The sequence below is a fragment of the Schistocerca nitens genome, chromosome 2 (assembly GCF_023898315.1).
Source record: "Schistocerca nitens isolate TAMUIC-IGC-003100 chromosome 2, iqSchNite1.1, whole genome shotgun sequence".
NCBI lineage: Eukaryota > Metazoa > Arthropoda > Insecta > Orthoptera > Acrididae > Schistocerca > Schistocerca nitens.
Genome location: NC_064615.1, coordinates 876,590,661 through 876,605,526, shown reverse-complemented (window position 1 = coordinate 876,605,526; position 14,866 = coordinate 876,590,661). Strand labels below are relative to the sequence as shown.

Genomic DNA, 14,866 nt, shown 5'->3' with positions numbered 1-14,866 from the left:
ACCACGTTTGCCAGTTCTCGCGTATGCTGATGTGGTTCACTGTGGATTAATGAGTTTAAACGTGCTTTAGCAAACCCCGAACGTCATCCTGGACGTGGAGACTCACTAATGTCAAAACTGTCCCCCTTAAAACGAGAAAACCATTTTCTTGCCTTGCTCTGTCGAATGCCGTTATCCTCATACACGGCGCAAATGTTTTTGGCTCTTCTGCCGGTGCTATTACCCCTATATTGAACTGAAACAGAAGAATATGTCGGAAATGTTCCGATTTCTCCACTTGGCGTTTAATTTTCTAGCGTCCATCCGCCATTCACTATCTACAAATGAAAAATGATAATATGTAAACTCAAAAAGCTTCAGCGAACTAAAAATAAGAAATGATAATAGATAAATAAACCTACTGCGACCAGAATACCAACATGCTTTGTTCGACCTTATGCACCAACCTAATGTTTAGTGTGATTTCCGCAGTCTTTACTACAGCTTCCGTGTTAATCTCGTGTTATGCAGACACACTTTTAAAGCATTTTCTAAAATTATGCTTGCACCGCTCAGCCCTGTTCAATACCGATGTAATACACTTCAATATTACTCGATGTGGAACGTGCTAATGTTCGCAGATTTCCTACTCAATGTATGCATTCTTGGAAATCTGTAGTTTTTATTCTTGTGTGTCTCGCCAGTTACTTAAATTCAGTGCCAAACCTACTTCTAATTACTAATTTATTTGTAGTCATGATCATGTGTAAGTTAATAGAAATTGTTTCACTTTCTCTTAGTGGACTCAAGTTTTGTTTTTATTGTTTCCTGTCACGAAAGACGTAAACATGAAGAGTATGGTCATATTGTAGATAGACCCCGTGCATTGTCCTCATCAAGTAACATTAGCACAGGGCCACCCCATTTGCAGGAAAGTGGTTTATCAATTTAACAAACCCATTTCAGATATTTCGCCATGTTTACTTCTGTTGATCAAAATATTTCCCACTTTCTTTTAGTATGTGTCCTGGTTCGGAAAAACCTGGGTATTTTGTAAAAAAGAAATCGATAGGTTAACTGGGTTTTGAAACTTCCTGGCAGATTAAAACTGTGTGCTCGACCGAGACTCTAACTCGGGACCTTTGCCTTTCGCGGGCAAGTGCTCTACCAACTGAGCTACCGAAGCACGACTCACGCCCGATACTCACAGTTTCATATCAGCGCACACTCCGCTGCAGCGTGAAAATCTCATTCTGGTAACTGGGTTTTGTTGTGATTCTTTCGTATTGACTATTTAATTTATCCAAAACATTAACCCACTCTCACAACTGCTTTGTTGTAAATATGTAGAAATTTTTACAGAGCACTTTGAAGAATTCCATGTCAACATTTGCAGTCTCGTATAATGTCATAATTCGTAGCGATGCCATTCATTTCTCGGACAACTTTCAGAGATGTGTAGAGTCCTTGACTTCTTCAGGCAGACAGTACAAATGTTGTACAAGTTATCGACTATATCGTACTTCTAGGAAGTTCTAATGTGGAACCCTGTAAGAACATAACAAAAAAAAGAAAAGAACAAACGCTATTGTTAATGTTATAGCCAAGATTGAGAGAGAGAGAGAGAGTATTAATTGCATGGTAAGAAGAAAGTGCAGTAAACTGGCTCGTAGAAATGCAGCCAGTGTGGATTGCAAGTTTTTTTTTTTTTTTTTTCTTTTAGGATTGCTGATTCGGATTATTTTACTGACACTACGTTTCCTGATGCAGTTCTAACGCAGTTGTGGAAGGTACTGGAGCTGAAAACAGCAAAAAAGGGAAACTTACAACAGGATTTATTACGTTTGTGCGAAGCCTCATTTCTTACCCTGCCAATGCTGCATCCATTGAGAGAATCTCAACCTACGGGCTTGTTTGGTCAAAATTAAGAAATAATTTAGGAGAGAAAAGAGCCGAGAAATTAATGAAGATCTATAAATTTTTACGTGCTCTAAGAAAGAATTAAATTAAACTTTACAATCATTACGATTCTCCATCAAGTTAAAGTATTTTTCTGAAAATTAAAATGTTACTTAACTGTGTTCCTTATGTTGCAAGAAAGGATAAGACAGTTTTAATAAAATAAATTCTTGTGAAAGTAAATATTGTAGCTAAATGTTCATAATTTGCTATCCTTGGGTTTGGTTTTTTGGCGGTTTTTAATGTTTATTATTTTTTTGGTCGCGCTAATTTATAACAAACATGATTCTAACACAGAATGAAATTCAGTTCAACACCTTGTTCACAAAAATCTAGTCGTCACAGAAATAAAAGTTGAGTATTTACTGTGCTGTGTTGTGACAGTAAGCTTATAAAGATCGCCGGTAGGTTCAACTGTCAAATGTTTTTAGTCTTCCCGTGCAGCTCTTGAATGCTGCAAGAAAAGCACATTCGTGCTTGAATCAAAGTTTTGGTTGACAACAAAATTTCTTTGTTTTGTTATGAGAGCTATTACTAAATCATCAAACAACTGAGCCAGCCATTCTCTGGCATGTTGATCTTGGCACATCAGCCAGAGGCCCTCAGTCGCCATAACCTTACGCTACGCATGGTCGCTTCTCTGGCCAGAAGCCGAGCGGCCGTTCCTGAGATTGCTAACAGTCACCTCAGTTTTGGCACAGTACGCCTAGTTTTAAGCGATGTAACTGGTTCTTGCCTGGTAACTACATGGTAGTGAAGACATACTAGTTTCTGTCAATGGCAAACATCAGCTTCCATTTTACCCGAGCTCTTAACCGAATTTTCTCTCACAGATCAGCAGGTTTTTACACTGATATTCTGTCTCCTTTCCCCGCCCACACCAAATTGCGTAGTTTGGCAGTAAAACTATGTGTTTTTAATCACAAGTAGACATGTTCTTGCCCTCTTGTTCCGCTTATTTTCATAACGTCTGCATCTACATACATACTCCGCAGACCACCTTGGCGGAGGGTATCTTGTACCAACCTACTAGTCATTTCCTTGGAGCGTCGTCTTCACTCCAGGGATTCATATTTGAGTTCACGTAGCATCTGCATAATACTTCAGTGCTGATCGAGCCTACCGGTAACAAATCTAGTAGTATGCCTCTGCATTGTTTCGATGTCTGCCTTCAGTCCGACTTGGTGGGGATCCCAAAAATTCGTACAGTACCCAAGAATGCGTTGCACTAGCGTTCTATAAGCGATTTCCTCCATGGATGAGCTACACCTTCCCAAAATTGCCCCAATAAAAAGAAGTCTAGCATTCACTTCCCCTAGTACCAACATGACTCCATATCGTATTGCAACGCTACGCCTGGATTTTAATCGACATATTGTGTCAAGATGCACCTTAGTAATACTATATTCGAACGTTGCAGTATTGTTTTAGCTACTCATCCGCCTTAATGGTTTCATTGTAGACTCATAGTTCTTTTAGTTTTTTAGTTAGTCTTTGAGTTTAATACTTCACTGTGCAAAGTCGTCCACAACTTCCTTTTGAGCATTTTTAATTCCTTTTTTCGTACCAGGATCATCCATCGATGTTTAAAGTGTCTTTGTCGAATAACCCTGTCCTTCTGAAAAAAGGTTTAGTACCGGGAGTTATAAAAGACGAGAACTCAATGTTTGTAGTGAAAACTCGCTTCGATGAAAAATTTACGTCTTCAGGCGTTGTTGTTTTCTTCTTCCTCTCCTTTCTCTGCTTACAGCATCACCTGCGCCGTATTTTGCCCAATCTCCTGAAAACACCACCAAATGATAGAGGCACAGTTTCAGGACTCCAATACCAAAGAGGGCTAAAAAACTTTTCCCAGCATCGATACAGATTTCTAGGTTACTATTTTGGCTGTTTTATCAGTTGACGCTTTGATAAGATGTCGTGATAATTTTTTCTGGTGACGGACATGTTTGCTCATACATACACTCCTGGAAATGGAAAAAAGAACACATTGACACCGGTGTGTCAGACCCACCATACTTGCTCCGGACACTGCGAGAGGGCTGTACAAGCAATGATCACACGCACGGCACAGCGGACACACCAGGAACCGCGGTGTTGGCCGTCGAATGGCGCTAGCTGCGCAGCATTTGTGCACCGCCGCCGTCAGTGTCAGCCAGTTTGCCGTGGCATACGGAGCTCCATCGCAGTCTTTAACACTGGTAGCATGCCGCGACAGCGTGGACGTGAACCGTATGTGCAGTTGACGGACTTTGAGCGAGGGCGTATAGTGGGCATGCGGGAGGCCGGGTGGACGTACTGCCGAATTGCTCAACACGTGGGGCGTGAGGTCTCCACAGTACATCGATGTTGTCGCCAGTGGTCGGCGGAAGGTGCACGTGCCCGTCGACCTGGGACCGGACCGCAGCGACGCACGGATGCACGCCAAGACCGTAGGATCCTACGCAGTGCCGTAGGGGACCGCACCGCCACTTCCCAGCAAATTAGGGACACTGTTGCTCCTGGCGTATCGGCGAGGACCATTCGCAACCGTCTCCATGAAGCTGGGCTACGGTCCCGCACACCGTTAGGCCGTCTTCCGCTCACGCCCCAACATCGTGCAGCCCGCCTCCAGTGGTGTCGCGACAGGCGTGAATGGAGGGACGAATGGAGACGTGTCGTCTTCAGCGATGAGAGTCGCTTCTGCCTTGGTGCCAATGATGGTCGTATGCGTGTTTGGCGCCGTGCAGGTGAGCGCCACATTCAGGACTGCATACGACCGAGGCACACAGGGCCAACACCCGGCATCATGGTGTGGGGAGCGATCTCCTACACTGGCCGTACACCACTGGTGATCGTCGAGGGGACACTGAATAGTGCACGGTACATCCAAACCGTCATCGAACCCATCGTTCTACCATTCCTAGACCGGCAAGGGAACCTGCTGTTGCAACAGGACAATGCACGCCCGCATGTATCCCGTGCCACCCAACGTGCTCTAGAAGGTGTAAGTCAACTACCCTGGCCAGCAAGATCTCCGGATTTGTCCCCCATTGAGCATGTTTGGGACTGGATGAAGCGTCGTCTCACGCGGTCTGCACGTCCAGCACGAACGCTGGTCCAACTGAGGCGCCAGGTGGAAATGGCATGGCAAGCCGTTCCACAGGACTACATCCAGCATGTCTACGATCGTCTCCATGGGAGAATAGCAGCCTGCATTGCTGCGAAAGGTGGATATACACTGTACTAGTGCCGACATTGTGCATGCTCTGTTGCCTGTGTCTATGTGCCTGTGGTTCTGTCAGTGTGATCATGTGATGTATCTGACCCCAGGAATGTGTCAATAAAGTTTCCCCTTCCTGGGACAATGAATTCACGGTGTTCTTATTTCAATTTCCAGGAGTGTATATTCGAGCAAAATAGTTCCACTCCCCATGAGCGTTTGAACTGATGTTAAAAGAAGTAGATCCGGAATACGTCAGTTGCCTTTTTCATCCATGTAACATGACATACGGCTCCTGCTGTGCAAAACGATATCCCATCCTTCGGAATACCACCAAAAACGCTCACTTTTAACTCCAAAATCTTGGGGTCATCATCTCACGCTTGTTTCTGGGTGGCAAATTGGTCGTAGATAACAGTAAGGCGAAAATTATCAGAACTTCATTAATACCTAACACAGTCCCCTAAGCTGTGGCTAAAACATTTCTTAGCAGTATCCTTTTTCCAGTGGCGCTAGTTTCTCAAGGCAAGCAGGAAAGGATCTGTGTAATTTTGGAGGTGGAAGCTGGTCGTAGGTTGTGTTCCAAAAAGAACAGGATATAGACAGAAGTGATACCTTCTGCAGGACCTGACCATCATTTTGCAGGACAATGCTCAAGCGCGTACAGTGCAAGCTGTTACTGATTTGTTTGACTGATGGGGCTGCTAAGTGCTATACCACCTACTGCACTCCCCTGACTTAAGCCCTCATGAGTTCAACTCGATTTCTAACCTGAAGGAAACACTTCACGGCATTCGCTTCAGAACTGCTACAAATTCGTCGGGCAATAGACCGCGCCGCTCGAACCGTCAACACAACAGGCACTGCTAAGAGTATCCTACGACTTCCACATCGCTAGCAACGGATTATACACAATGCTGGTGACTAGTTTGAAGGTCAGTAAAACTTTGAAACACACACCTATTTTGCACGAGCTGTAAATAAATAGTTGCCACTATTAAAGTTCCAACCCTCGTATATGGGGTGTCTGTTCTTTCGGACATGTATACATAGGCCTACATACATTTTAATTTCTTTTGAATACTCATGTTTTCATGCAACTGCTAAAAAAAGATTTAACAAATTAAAACAAAAGTTAACTCGAAGGTTGCATTCCAAACCATGCTATAACCCTAATTTTTCATATTAAGAAACATTACCAGAGGTAAAGAGTATGATAATTGAGAGGTTAAAATCATAGGAGCAGCAGAGGATCAAACTCGAGGCTTTTTGCTCGCTTGTCTGGATCTTGCCGCAGAGTCACAATTTAAAAAATAGTATTTAGTATTTATTAATTACCATCTCAGTTTCATAATATAGAATTCAGACAAATTTAAAAATAAAGTTGCTTTTAAGAAGAGTCGGACCAACTACCAATTACATGAATAGGACGCTATGCACACAACGCAGGACTTCGTCCTTTCTTGTATTTAAATAGCGCTTGGAAATGTAAATTTTTTTTTTTTTTTTTTTTTTTTTTTTTTTTTAAGGAAGCGAGTCGCACTGCTTTCAGAAATGTCCAGGCAGGGACCCTGAAATCTTGGTAAGTATGAGGAAATCGAATAGGGTCAGTCCGTAGAGTCTTCCTGAAGACGAAGCTGTGTATTGCGCCTGACTGGGTAGGCCGACGTCTGTACTGCGAGGCACAGTAAAACCGAGCGGCGGCGTTTTTGCAGCGCGGTTTGTGTTACTACTAGGCGCATGGCACTTACGTAAGGCGAGCGGGTTCTCGTTGAGTCCGATGTGCCATTCGGTCTCTGGCCGAGGCGAGCGCCGTACTGCCCGCGAGAGCTTGGCCGCAGCGGCAGTGTGGCTACCGCTCGCTGTGGGAGGCTTGGCTCCTTAGCGGTCGCCCGCTACCTGCCCACTGGCACAGTCGAGCCGCAGCGCCCTCGCCGTGGACAAGAGGCCCGGAATGAAGAGCGCAGCGCATTAGGCAAGCTTCGGACGTGGATTAGCCGCGCAACAGGTACGACTGCTGTGCGTAAACACAAGTGTGTCGCTCAGAGCGGCAGCGTCCTATCTTTAAATATCATCTTGGTGTCGTCGTCATTCCGAAGACTTGTTTGATGCCGCTCTAAACGCTACTCTGTGCTGTGCAAGCCTCATCATCACCGAATTGCTACTGCTACCTACATTCTTTTGAACATATTTACTGTATTCATCTCGTGGTCCCCCACTACAATTTTTACCCCCACGCTTGCCTCCAGTACTAAGCTAGGGATCCCTTGATGTTCCAGAATGTGTCGTATCAACCGACCCCTTCTTTTAATCAAGTTACGCCATTAATCTCTCTTCTCCCCAATTTTGTTCAGTACCTTCGCATATTTTATAAAGGGCCCATACACGAGCGATAAATCGTTGCCAGTCAATCGCTCGCGTCGATTCCGCAACACACGAGCGATTTACCTAGCAATTTCGACCAGTATTTCGAGCGCAACTGTGGTTTTAAGTTCTTCTATAGAAATTGCGCTATTAGATTCAGTGTAGTTTCGTCTTTTTTTATGTTCAAATCTATCAGGGAAAAATATAAGAAGCGTGCATTGAGATGTGTTAAACGTTTTGGGAACAGTAGCTGTGTTACTGAAATATTTCCATCTTCATGTACACCAAGTGTATTGTGTACGTCGCATCTTTCCAGTTTGTATTTTGCAATTACATTTCAAAATATTTAATTCTTTTCTCACTTATCAGTCTTATAGCTTGTACGTCGCATCTTTCCAGTTTGTATTTTGCAATTACATTTCAAAATATTTAATTCTTTTCTCACTTATCAGTCTTATAGCTTAATTACAAGTATTTACCTTCTGATTTTGCAGTTTCAATGCATCGATAGAAATGTTATAAAATAGCAAAACTTGTCGTTTCCATGACTCATTTTATAAATTATATGTGAAGGAATTAAATTACGTGAAATGATACGGGAATTTTAAGTATTTGTTGTTATTGTTGTGCTAATACAATTGGTGCAGCTGGTCAATCCTGAGCTATCACTTCATCTCTGCACAACTACAGCAGCCTGCATCCATTTGAACCTGCTTATTATAATTAAGCTTTGGTGTCTTCCTAGAATTATTCCCCTCAAACTTCCATTACCAAAGAGATGATCCTTCGGTGCCTCGGGGTGGATGTGTCCAATCAACCCGTCTGTCTATTAGTGAAGCTGTGCCATATCTTCCTTCTCTCCCCAGTTTGATTCAGTGCCCCCTGATTAGTTATTCGGTCAACACTTCTAATCTTCAGCCTTCTTCCATAGCGCCTCATTTCAAAAGCTTCTGTTGTCTTCTTGTCAGTACTGTTAATCATCCAAGTTTCACTACTGCTCAAGTCTACACTCCAGACAAATATTTCTCAGAAAAGATTTCCTACCATTTTAGCTTTACACTAGATGTTAACAAATTTCTCTCTTCTGGAAACATTTTTCTTGCAATTGCCGGTCACCATGTTATGTCATCTTTACCTCCGTCATCGTCAGTTATTTTGCTGCTCAGGTAAATAAACTGATCTACTATTTTTGGTGTCTCATTACCTAACCTAATTACTTCATTATCACGTGATTTAATTGGAGTACAATCCATTACCAATGTTTTATGTCCTTGATGTTAACGTTATAACCTCATGACGCTGGCTATTGCTACAACTGCTCTTCAAAGTAATTTGTAGTCTCTGACACAATCACAACGTCGTGGCCAAACATCAAATTTTTAAATTTTTTTCTACCGGCACTTAAAATAGCCTTTCCAAATTTCTCCTTGGCTTCATTTACTGCTTCCTCAGTGTACAGATTGAATAATGTCGGGGATAGTTACAACCCTGTCTCACTACCTTCTCGACCACTGCCTCTCTCTCATGTCCCTTGACTTATGTAACTGCTCTCTGACATCTCTAAAATTTGTAGATAACTTTTCGCCCAGCGTATTTTATTCAAGCTACATAGAGAACTTCATAGAGTTTATTCCAGTAAGCATTATCAGAAGCGTTACCTAAATATACAAACGCCTTTCTTCAGTCTATCTTTACAAGGTAAATCGCAGGGTCACATCACATCCTGTGTTCGTACATTTTTCCAGAATCTAGCCTAACCTTCCCCGAGGTCGTCTTCTACCACTTTTTCCAGTCTCATGTAAATAATTCATCTCAGTATTTTGCAACTACGTTTCGGTAATGTTCAAACCTGTCATCTCGTGCCGTCTTTGGAATAGGAATTATCACGCTTTTCTTGAAGTCTGAGGGTTCATAGTCTGTCTCAAAGATTATTGCTGTAGAAGTATATTTTTCTTTTTTGAAAGGTAATGTACAGTAGGTAAGTCTTAAACGCTTAAATTGAAATGTCCACAACTTAAACGCTTAAATTGAAATGTCCACTTAATGTTACCTCATTCTGTTAAAGTTAAAAACAGTAAAGCGTCTAATTGTTTCATAAGTATCTCAAAATACGGCAGAGGTGGTCCAGTATATTATGACTTATCACGAACGCCCCATTATTTTTACTTCTAGTGCGCTAGCTTCAAAATGCTGCTTATTGCAAAAATCTAAGCGAATGGATGTTTTTGTATTTGTATTCCTTGTTAAAATAATCGGCAACACCGCCTCCTCCAGATTCACTTTTCTGAGTGGTTCGTGCTCCCTGAATAAAAAAATCTATTCTAAAGTAACTATCAATAACTAGAGTACTAGACAAACGAGCCTCGAGACAGACAACCATATTGCCACGCGTAACCTTTGTAGTATGCTATACATCATATTGCTTGGGAACTGCGAGCGATCGGCGATCTACCGCTGCGATACTCACACACGCGTGCCATTTACGGACATATCACATGGCCTGGCCACAGATTGTGGGGATCCGTCGCTCATGCGTGGTTCGCGTAAGAGCCCTTCTCTTTGCCCCCTCCCCTAAGTTTACGTTCACTGAGTTGAGCTTTTCCTATAAGCATGGCACGTGCCGGGTCTGGCCTCGTTGTCCTAGAGGCTGGCAATGTGGACGCCATGCGAGAGCAACTGGGAGACGGCGGAGTGGACATTCCCAACGGGAGTCCGCTGTCTCCGTTGTCTCCCCACAAATGCATTTACCTTTTAAAGTGTCTAGTATTTGTGTCTGAAAACTGCTGGTAGAATTAAATGTTATGAAATTTTATTTACTGCAGTCATGTACGAAGCAGATCAGGCAGAGAGAGTTGAGAAGTGTGGCCATCTGAATACGATTGAAATTAGTCTAACCTCTTCATAGCTACACAAAGTGTGTTGAGAGTATGACTGCAATAAAGGTTATTTCATAATTATTGTCATTATGTTGTTCTTTTCTAGCTGTAGCTGATGTAAATGAAGTGTTAGTTGTGCCGCATGTTTTGTTTATAAATCGTCCCATCACTAAAGGGATACGATCCAGGTAAGAAATTCTTCATATGGGTCAGTGCTCACTACAGCAAATAGGCTGCTGACGCATCTTTTAATCTGGAAGTTTGTAATGAAGTGTACCTATATTTTCCTAACGTCGTCATCGCTATGTAAAACCGCTAGAAACATGCATTTCAGCTGGCCAGTGTGCTGTATATGTCGATACGCAGATTTCTGTGGGTCATTTTAATCAATTGCTAACAGAAATCAAACGCGATACCCACTTCGGTTGCTTCGTCCCTTTTTAAATAACTATGACCGTTCAGCCAAGTACGCCTATAGTTATATTTGTGTTTACAATTCATGAACATTTTTCATGTGACGTTGCCTTTGAAGTGAGATAGTACAACGATTAGTGTGCTAAATTTGTATCGGCTCGTACCGACTTAGAGATCCTCGACTGGCCGTTTGTATTTCACTATCTCACCGAAATCGCAGCACGCTGTTGCTGGGCTGTCCAGTACGGTTTATGCAAATAGCGTAATGATAATATTGATGGCGTACGGCGAACCAGGCATTTTTAGGGATTCTCTTCACTGCAATCACGGGAGGGTTTCTCGTTGTTATTAATTTTATTATAGTTGCAAAGAAAACAGTATTTACGATTGTTGGTCCAATTAACGTCTGGTTACGTATATTTCTCACATTGTGGGGTTCCTGTCGTCCTGTGAGAGTAGCGATATACTGATACTCGCTACGGTCGCAGGTTCGAATCCTGCTCGGGCATGGATGTGTGTAATGTCGTTAGGTTAGTTAGGTTTAAGTAGTTCTAAGTTCTAGGGGACTGATGACCTCAGATGTTAAGTCCTATAGTGCTCAGAGCCATTTGAACCATTTTTGATATACTGATACTAACAGACGAATATAGAAACTGTACGGAAAGACTCAAATCGAGGGAAGGAGTTAATTGGGCCGGGAAGAGCGAAAAGTAATCAAGAAAATTTGTCAAAAGATCCAATCAGAGAAAAAGTTATGTAGGTTGAAAGAAGAAAGGAAAGCGCTACAGGTGAGTACTGGACAACAGGCCAAACAATAATACTCGTAACAGCTGTTAAACTGGAAGCAGTTGACAGGAAAGCTGCACCACTCTTAACAGGGAAATCCTAACCACTTACAGAATGCAGCGTGATTTCGGATCAGGTGTTTAATGTATCTAAAAACCTCCATGTCGACAGCACTTGAAACTCTAAACTCCCCCCCCCCCTTACCATTTTAACACAGAAGTCGTGTGGACCCCAGATGATTAGCTTTTAACTTCCAGATCTTAGCCTCATCTCTCTGTAACCGTGGAAACCAGGGCGACATTTTAACGAAATTCTTGTCTGTTATTGTTTTACTGTGTTAACACAAATGACAGCGCAACGTGGAAAAAATTTTACATGAATGTGACTATTACACTTCATTCTCCATTTGCACCATTTCATTTTATAACATCCAGAAGTAGTGTGCTTTTAATTGCATAACAATAGACAATGTTTTAATGACACATAGTTAACGTGGTAGGAATATTCCAGCAGTTCGTGCAGATAGTGAAGACAGTTGTTTATAACACACGTACACAAGTGTATTAACCTTTTGTATCCTTCGTTCGTCGTGTATCAAACATCGTCGAGATTATCGGTAAGAATGAGACAGCATTGACATACAGAAACCATCGGAGACTTAATCTTGTTTCGGCGGTACATCCAGTTAGTTTCTAAATCTTCAAAGTTTCACAAACAACGAAGATGACTACAGGTGATACAGATTGCTAGCGTGGAAGTTTCCATAGAAATAATTCTCTTGGTGTTCCCGAGTCTGTACCATAAAATCAGTATCTGTAGTAATTTTAGCGTGTAAATCCTGTTGGTTACTATTCACTACGCTCTAAGGCAATAGAGATGATCAAATAAGAACCATTTAAAACTGTGCTTTCTCAGACTGTGCACGCTTTCTTGTGAAGGAAGGAATATTCTGGTTTAAAGTCCCGTCGAAGACGAGATCATAGGGGCAGAGCATATGGTCGTACTGGGTACGAATCTGGAAGGAAATCGACCGTGTCTTTCAGAGGAACCATCTTGACGTTCATGTTCGATTTAAGGATGGAGAACACCACGGAGAACCTAACTCTGTATTACCGGATGACGATCCGAACAACCGTCCTGCCGATTGTGAGTAAAGTTTCTTAATCGCTGCACTACCTAGCTTGGCGATTTCCTGTGGAAGACACTGAGTTGTTGTGGTAACTGTCTCTACGCTAGTCACGTCCTCTAGTGCGGACAAATTGTTTCACAATCTCAACACATTAATTCAAATAAACATAAGTATTCAATCGTGACACGACAATCGGCGGACGTAGATTTCTAGATTGTTTTTTTGGTCACTGTGGCCCATTGCAGAGGTCAGGATAAGGAAGATTTCCTCCTTTGTCTTAGGTGCAAAAACAAAGATTGAAACTAGATTAGCATAATAAGGTATTAGTCGCCTCCCCCCGCCCCCGTACAAGAACACAATAGTTGATTTGGAGCGTTGTAGGTGGTGTATAACTGTTGCAAGACGGTCCTACGATCCTCTGCCGCTGACGTAGGTTAAAGTGGTGTGTATTTTGCAATAGTTTAAAATGTATCAGTGCAGTAAGGTTGGTCGATATAGAGCTGTAACACGACGACAGAAAGAAGCTATTGTGTTGCGACCTGTCATGACCACAGTGAATGATAATGTTCGCATTGTTGAGGCTTGTCAAACTACGTACAAGAAATGGTGTACCGTTCTCAGCCATGTAACACGGCTTACGAACATTGGTCACAAAAAGAAGCAAATCGACAGGAACCGGAGAAGAGCGTCACGCCGTATCAAAGACAGTCGGTTTTAAACCCGCCTGGAATTGCCGCTGTCAGTGAATGCAGATCCATCTAAACGAGTTTCCGAGCGTCATTGCGAAGAGAACTGCAACCTGGCTAAAGGCCATTGGTGATACCGACACATGTAGCTGTACGTCTTCAGGGGACGAAGCAATGCAGAAACCAGACAGTGCCTGACTCGGGACGTCAAAAGTGGTCCGACGAGCAGCGTTTTTGCCCCGTTTCAAGTGATGTAGGGCGCAGAGTGCACTGACAGACCAGCGAGGCGTGTGTGCAGGGTGTAGTTAAGGCTGGAGGTGGTTGTGTCATGCTAATGGGGACCATTCATTCAGGTTCCGCTGAACATGAACCAGGACGACTATGTCAGCACTCTCTGTGACCAAGTTGCCCTTTCTTCTGCATCTTCATGATGAGTATATGTTGTGGACACTGTCACCTTTCAAGACAACAGCCGTTTCCACAGGATTGCACGCTTACGTTCCCGGTTTGACTAACACCGAGACACCCTATCGCACCTCAACTGCTGAGCCAAATCACTCGATGTAAATTCGATTGAACGTATCAGAGACTATTTTTAAATAAAACAGTCTACTTTGCGAAAATACTGCCTTTGTAGGGCATCATCAAATTATTATGGAATGAGAGACATTTGTAGAACTATGCATGTGCTTCTGATACAGTCAAGATCAGTGAAGAATGATGTTTGCAATTCTGTAAGTGTGGTCCTATCGCTGCACCACTGCACCTGCAGTTATGACTGTATCAGAGGCAACATGCCCCGGTTAGCTCGATCTGTACGTACGCTTATTCCCCAGCATAACAGTTCTATGAATGTCTCTCAATCCGTGATAATCTGATGATACCCTACAAAGGCGAAACGCGTCGTTAAAGCAATATTTTCGCCACCAACACTGTTATATACAAAAATAATCTTTATACGGTTATTGTACCAGTCGGCCGGATGCAGTGGGAGATGTTTTCTATCTGAGACTAGTTGGAACAGCGAGTGTCACGTAGCAAGTAATATGCCAGCAGTTTGTCAGCTGTCCAGGATCTAATCGTCAGTGAGTTGCTGCAGCAGGATTTGGAGTACTTGAACACTCACTTCATCCCCGAATTAAGGCCGTTATCAAGTTACACGGTATTAACGTGAGGTCTTCTGTGCTGGCGTGAAACACTGACAAGGAGACGGCACGACCGTGGGGTCGGGAATTTGTCCGCAATTTTGTGTGGTGAAAGAGGACCCCTAACACCTCACGTGGTTAAAATATTAGGACGCACTACCCGGAAAATCCCGGGAGAAATCGATCCAAAGTTTTTTAGGTGCCTTATGAGTATAAAATGTTAGTACATTGCCGAGCCGCCGTCTGGCCTCTAGTGTTTAAGGCTCGGATTCTTATGCCAGACGTCTCGTGTTCGATTCCTCCTCTGGCACTTTTTTTTTCTTTTA

General features: G+C 42.8%; 1 protein-coding gene across 2 annotated transcripts in view; it reads left to right on the top strand.

Moving 5' to 3' along the window:
• The window catches only part of LOC126237170 (suppressor of hairless protein-like), a 209,080-nt gene that overhangs the window by 61,772 nt on the left and 132,442 nt on the right, over window positions 1–14,866 (top strand). Inside the window, exon 1 of one of the 2 annotated variants that reach the window (XM_049947029.1) lies at window positions 6,928–7,148. The exons of the other annotated variant lie outside the window; for it this stretch is intronic. The gene's annotated coding sequence lies outside the window, so the exon portion shown is untranslated. Of the gene's footprint in view, window positions 1–6,927; window positions 7,149–14,866 lie in introns of those variants that run through there. 2 annotated transcript variants of the gene reach the window in all.